Source organism: Camelina sativa, chromosome 13 (assembly GCF_030686135.1).
Source record: "Camelina sativa cultivar CO46 ecotype springtype chromosome 13, ASM3068613v1".
NCBI classification, from domain to species: Eukaryota; Viridiplantae; Streptophyta; class Magnoliopsida; order Brassicales; family Brassicaceae; genus Camelina; species Camelina sativa.
The window spans coordinates 7117877-7123876 of record NC_141892.1 but is presented as its reverse complement, the minus strand read 5'-3'; the positions used below and the strand labels follow the sequence as shown (position 1 = coordinate 7123876).

The 6000-nt window shown below is 36.4% G+C and overlaps 2 pseudogenes; one reads left to right on the top strand and one right to left on the bottom strand.

Annotated features, from left to right (window-relative positions):
* The first annotated feature begins 524 nt into the window (after window positions 1-524).
* Window positions 525-2238, top strand: LOC104738023 (AAA-ATPase At5g17740 pseudogene; annotated as a pseudogene).
* Window positions 2239-2719: 481 nt separating this feature from the next.
* Window positions 2720-4150, bottom strand: LOC104738022 (AAA-ATPase At5g17740 pseudogene; annotated as a pseudogene).
* Between the last annotated feature and the right edge of the window lie 1850 nt (window positions 4151-6000).

The following is a 6000-nucleotide window of genomic DNA, read 5'->3' as shown; positions in this document are numbered from 1 at the left end:
TGCATTTCTACCATTATGCCACTTTAACTTTAAGAATTCATACATAAATTAAACAATTTATAGTTTCATATGATGCACATGCACCACCCTTAGATAAGGTGGATCTACCCCTGTTGATAAGAGAAGGTGTCTTCGATCGGTGGCAAATCGCTTGAGAGAGAGAAAGGCGGTTTTTTTATATTTCGTATCAATTATCTATAGAGATCTACAAGTTACAAGTTACAACTGCCTAATATAGTTTGATGCTCACCCAATGAAAATAGATCCATACTTGAAAAATTATTAATTTATGTTTTATAAAATATTTATTTATAGAGATTTTACCGTATATTAAAAGGAAATATTCTATCGTTTAAAGGAAAAATTAAAAATACTCAACCAGAAAAAAAAAAAGAAAAAAAAAATTAAAGGAAAACTATATCCCAATTAATACAATATATAAACTAACAAAAATTAATCTAACTAAAAGCCTCAGACGCAACAACATATTGAAAAGGAGAGACCAAACCCTAATCAAAAAAACGATGGTGTTCTCTAGAGATATTCCTTCTCCAGCATCATCAATGGTCTCTAGTTACGCATCAATGATGGGATACATCACGATAATCAAGCCAATGATTAACACAATCATTCCACGTCCAGTTCAAAACTTGGTCGTCTCTTATCTCAAGTCCTTGGTTGGCTCTCGTTCATCGACGACTCTCACGCTTACCATCGATCAATTGTCCTCGGTGCATACTCACGACGAGCTTTACTACGCTGCTGAGGCTTATCTCTCCACCAAGATAAGTCCAAATTCGTCCAGGCTAAATATGGCTAGAGACCTTACGCAGAAGGAAGTCAAACTTTACCTCAGTGATGGAGAGGTTGTCCCCGATGTCTACAATGGCGTTAAGCTTAAGTGGAGGTTTTTTGCTAACAACAAGAAGAATTCTATGGTTGATGAGTATGGGGAACGCTATCATGGAAACTTCAATCGGGAATATTTTGAGCTGAGCTTTGACAAGAAACACAGAGATTTGGTGGTGAAATCATATATACCTTACGTGGAGAGCAAGGCAGTGGTAGTTAAGAGCAAGCGCAGAATCCTCAAGATGCATTCCTACTCGCAAATGGCATGGAAATCCGTGAACTTGGAGCACCCTTCAACATTCGACACGATGGCTATGAACGAAGATCTCAAGCACTCTGTGATGGAAGATCTTGACAAGTTCGTCCGAAGAAAAGATTATTACAAAAGAGTTGGAAAGGCTTGGAAGAGGGGTTACTTGCTATATGGTCCACCAGGGACCGGGAAGACTAGTTTAGTGGCCGCTATGGCTAACTACCTCAAATTTGATATCTATGATCTCCAGCTTGCAAGCGTGAAGGGAGGAGACGCCGAGCTAAGGAGATTGCTTCTCGGCACTAAGAACAGCTCGATTCTTCTTGTAGAAGATATAGACTGTTCCGTGGATTTGCCTACAAGATTGCAACCTGTAACCAAAACAACCAAAACAACCAAAAAGTCCAAAACGTTAGGTGCTTCCAAGGTTGGTCTTCAAGATGATTTTAATATGTGTTTTTGAATCATTCTGTTTCTTGCAAACGATACATGGATCGTACCTATACTTTTTTATGTGTGAATAGGTGTCAGCACCATTGACGTTATCAGGACTTTTGAATTGCATTGATGGGTTATGGTCGAGTTGTGGAAATGAACGCATAATAGTATTCACGACGAACAACAAGGAGAAGCTCGATCCAGCATTGCTCAGACCAGGGCGTATGGATATCCACATTTACATGGGACATTGTAGTTTTGAGGGATTTAAGACATTGGCGTCTAACTATTTAGGCCTGTCTTCTAACGAAAATGGTGACACTCACCATCTCTATCCGGATATCAAGCACTTGATTGAAGGACAAGTGTTGACTCCTGCTCAAGTCGCTGAGGAACTAATGAGAAGTGAAGGTGCTGATGCGGCGCTTGATGGTTTGGTAAAGGTTCTCAAGAGAAAGAGGTCAGAGGCAGAGAAGTGTGACGATGATAAATCTGTGAAGAAGATGAAGAAACTTGGAGAGGGGGAGAAAAGTATAGCCGACGTTGAGGATACAATGAATGTGGTGACTACGGCTCAAGTTGAGGATGGGGAGGAACTAATTGATAGAGAAGATGATGGTGTGGCTCCCGAGTGTATCTCGAGGTCGACGGTTAGGCCTGGAAGAGGGTTTTCTGGAAGAGGTCACAGTTTTTGAAGATTTTGAACCTGTGAGAAGATGATGAAGAAACTTGAAGATGTAGAGGTCGAGAATCACTCGGAAATGAGAACTGATGAAAAGTTTTGCACTTGAATTTAATCTATTTTGATATACGGTTTTGAAAGCCATACATGGGGACAGGACAAAATTATCATGACACTTTCTTAACAATTTTAATTTATCCTTATAATCTTCATTTTAATATTATTAATGTCACATATTGAACATTATTTTAAGAAACTCGTCACTGTTCAAAGTTCAAACATTCTCTATATAATCAAATTCATCAAACACATAGAGAAAAACCGAGACTTCAACACGCTTAATAATAACACTATAGCGTGTCAGTAAATGTTTTTTAATCGATGTGTAAAATAAACTTTGTTAATCAACATGCTCAATTTGTTAAGGTGTAAGGAGATCTATGTTGTGGATAATCAGCAAAACTTTCGAATACTCCTTAAGGAAAATATTCTCACTACTTCACAAGTCTTTTGTCATCTTCGTCAATCTTACTTGATATTAAACTACTCTTCATCTCCAAAGTCCTCACCAAACCTTGGAGGGCGATATCAACGTCTAGGCTCTTCATTAGCTCCTCTGCGAGTTGACCTGGTGTCACAGCTTGTCCATCAATCAAACGTTTGATATCCGGGTAAAGAGGGTGTGGGCAATCATTGTCATGAGAGAGGCCCAAGTAGTTAGACGCCAACGTTTTGAACCCCTCAAAACAGCAACGTCCCATGTCAATCTTCATATCCATATAACATAGCAATGTTGGGTCAAGACTCTCCTTGTTGTTTGTCGTCAATATTACAACGCGTGTTTGGCCATAAACCCGAGATAAGCAACCTAACAGTTGCGATAATTCCACATTCGATCCTTGTTGATCATACACACACACACCAACAACAAAAAAGGTAAAACAATGGTAATTAGTTTGTAGATATTCTCTCTTTTTGACACTTTGCGAATGCTTAAAATGTCACTTTATACTAATCAAGCTAAAGAGATGCGTGTAATTTGGGACACTAATTAGTAGCTTGTTAAAGAAAGCAATAAATATAATTTTGAAGAGATCAAGAAAAGGAGAACAGACCTCGAGGGAGCCGTCTATATCCTCTACGAGGAGAATCGAGCTGTCCTTGGCTCTGGAGATAAGTCTCCTCGGGTCGAAGTCAGTTTTCAACCCTAGAGGGAGGGTTAGTTTATAGACATCGAAGTTCAGATATTTAGCCATAGCAGCAACAAGAATAGTCTTTCCGGTCCCTGGTTGCCCATGCAACAAGTAAAATCTCACCCAGTGTCGCCGTCGCCGGTCTCTTTTGTAGAAATCTTCCTTGCTGATGAACCGGTCAAGATCATCGATGAGGTCACGCTTGAGCCCTTCCTTCATAACAATCGTTTCAAAGGTTGAATGGTGATTGAGGCTCTTGATTCCCCAAGAGTCAGAGCAATGAGAGTATGTGTGCATCTCGAGGATTCTCTTCTTCTTGCTATTGGCCTGGCTCTCCACAAAAGGTATGTAAGAGTCGAAAACCAAATCTCTGTGCTTTTCGTCAAATCTCAGCTCGAAACACTGCTTATTGATATTTCCAGCATTTTTGTTATCAACGAAAATCCTCCACTTGAGCTCGACCCCTTGGTATATATCGTCGAACATAATTTCACCGACGTAAAACTTGACCAAGTCGACTCTGATTTTATTGAAAAGATATGCCCGAGTGGCGCCATGGAGTACGTTTTGCGTCCCAGCATCCGTTTTTTCCTCGATGATAACCGTGACTTGATGATCCTTTATACCAGTCAGCGAAGGAAAGCCGACAAGATACCGGAGATAGGAGATTAACAAGTATTGTATCGGACGAGTTATTGCTTGTACCATCGATTTGATCAACTTGAGAATCATGATTTACCGCCGCCGCCGAGAAAGTCGATGTCAAAGAAGAAGAGATTTCTAAAAAACTGAGACTTAAATAGGGTTTAATTAGTTTTAGTTTTTAAATATCAAGTATTTTGATATTTAAATCTCAGTTTTTTTATCCTTTAATTTTCCTCTTTCTTTGTGTAAAAGGAAAAAAATTTGGGATAAATCTAATTGCTAATGCACGTTATTACGACATAATTAATTCAAAATATATTTATAAGTTAAAATTTAGGTTACGTAATTGCATAGTAAAACACTAAAAATATTTTCCTACCAAAAAAAAAACTAAAAATATTTCTTTGAAGAAACTGCCAGTGGCTGGCACACTGGAGATAGTGCAACACATCGAGCATGGTGATGGGAAGCAGGTGCGACTGTAGCAAGAGCATGGGCGAAAATGTATTTGTTGGAGGCTACAATATGGTTGTTAAAAGTCAACATGACACAAGGAATTTCATAGTACCTATTGGGTAAAGAAAGGTGCTTCATAGAGCATTATAGTATTCACTTGACAAAAAAGAGTGGCATGGAGATTTTTGAAGCCTATATAAGTGAAAGAAGTTCATCTTATTAGGGTTAGCACTTTTGTAAGAAAAAAGTGTGAGTTTAGAATCAAGCAAAAGAAATGAGTTGTTTGTGTCTGCTGGTAAGTGAATATACGAAAGTGCATAGTTGTTGTTGTGCTAGTAAGATTGGGTAGATTAGGATTGATTCAGTGGCAAATCATTTTTGGTGATATTGCATGAAGCTAATCAAACAAGCTTGCAAGATAGTTGTTTGAGAAATCTCTAATAAAATTCATTTTACTTATATTTTTTTGTGTTCTTCCAATAGTATTCAAGGTTCTAGTTATTTCAACTAATTGATAGTGAAAATGATGATGTGGCTCCCACGTGTCTCTCGACGGTTAGGTCATGATTCCTAGGGTTCCCTGTAAGAGGAATTTTTGGAAGAGGTCGCAGTTTTATAATGTGAATCTGTGAGAAGATGATGAATATAAAGGAAGAGAATCACTCGGCATTGAGAACTGATGAAGTTAGTTTTGCACATGAATTTAATCCATTTTGATATACGGTTTTGAATCCCATACATGGGGTTATGGGGACAGGAAATTTTTTTAATAAATGATTAACATAATTATTATACATTTAAAAGGAGAAATATTCATGCTGTAATAATTAACGTAATTCTGATAGTAAGTGATTAAAATAGTTTTGGAAACATATTAATTAACGTAATTATTCTACGGACATCTTTCAAAAAATTTGAATTCTTCTTAGATGTTAACTACTAACATATAACATTCAATTAGTTTCTCTAAATAAGAAATGTCTTAATTTTGATTTTTATTATACGAAAATAATAAGAAAAGTTAAATCTATTACTAATATAAAATAATCAAATTCACACAACAATAATTATGATTTTTCATAAGGATGTTTTTAGTGATAAATACCAAAGATGTTATTATCATTAGTTATTTTGTAAATTTGTGATTTTGGATTAAAAATATTTTCTAAATTTGTTAAGACATAATTTAAAGAGAAATTCCTTTAAATACCACTAAAAAGTTTTTTTTTCCAAAAATACCACATTTTAGTTTTTTCCCCAAAAATACCACAAAAGTTTTTTTTTCAAAATTACCACAAACACAAAAATTGATTTTTTAGGATGTAGAATTTTTTTTTTAGGTTTGGGTTGAAACATTTAGTTTCAGGGTATAGTTTTTAGGGGTAGGGTTTAGTATTTAGAATTTAGGAATTAGTTTTTAGTATTAGAACTTTAATTCAATTATGTGGTATTTTTGGAAAAAATTACATTTTAGTGGTATT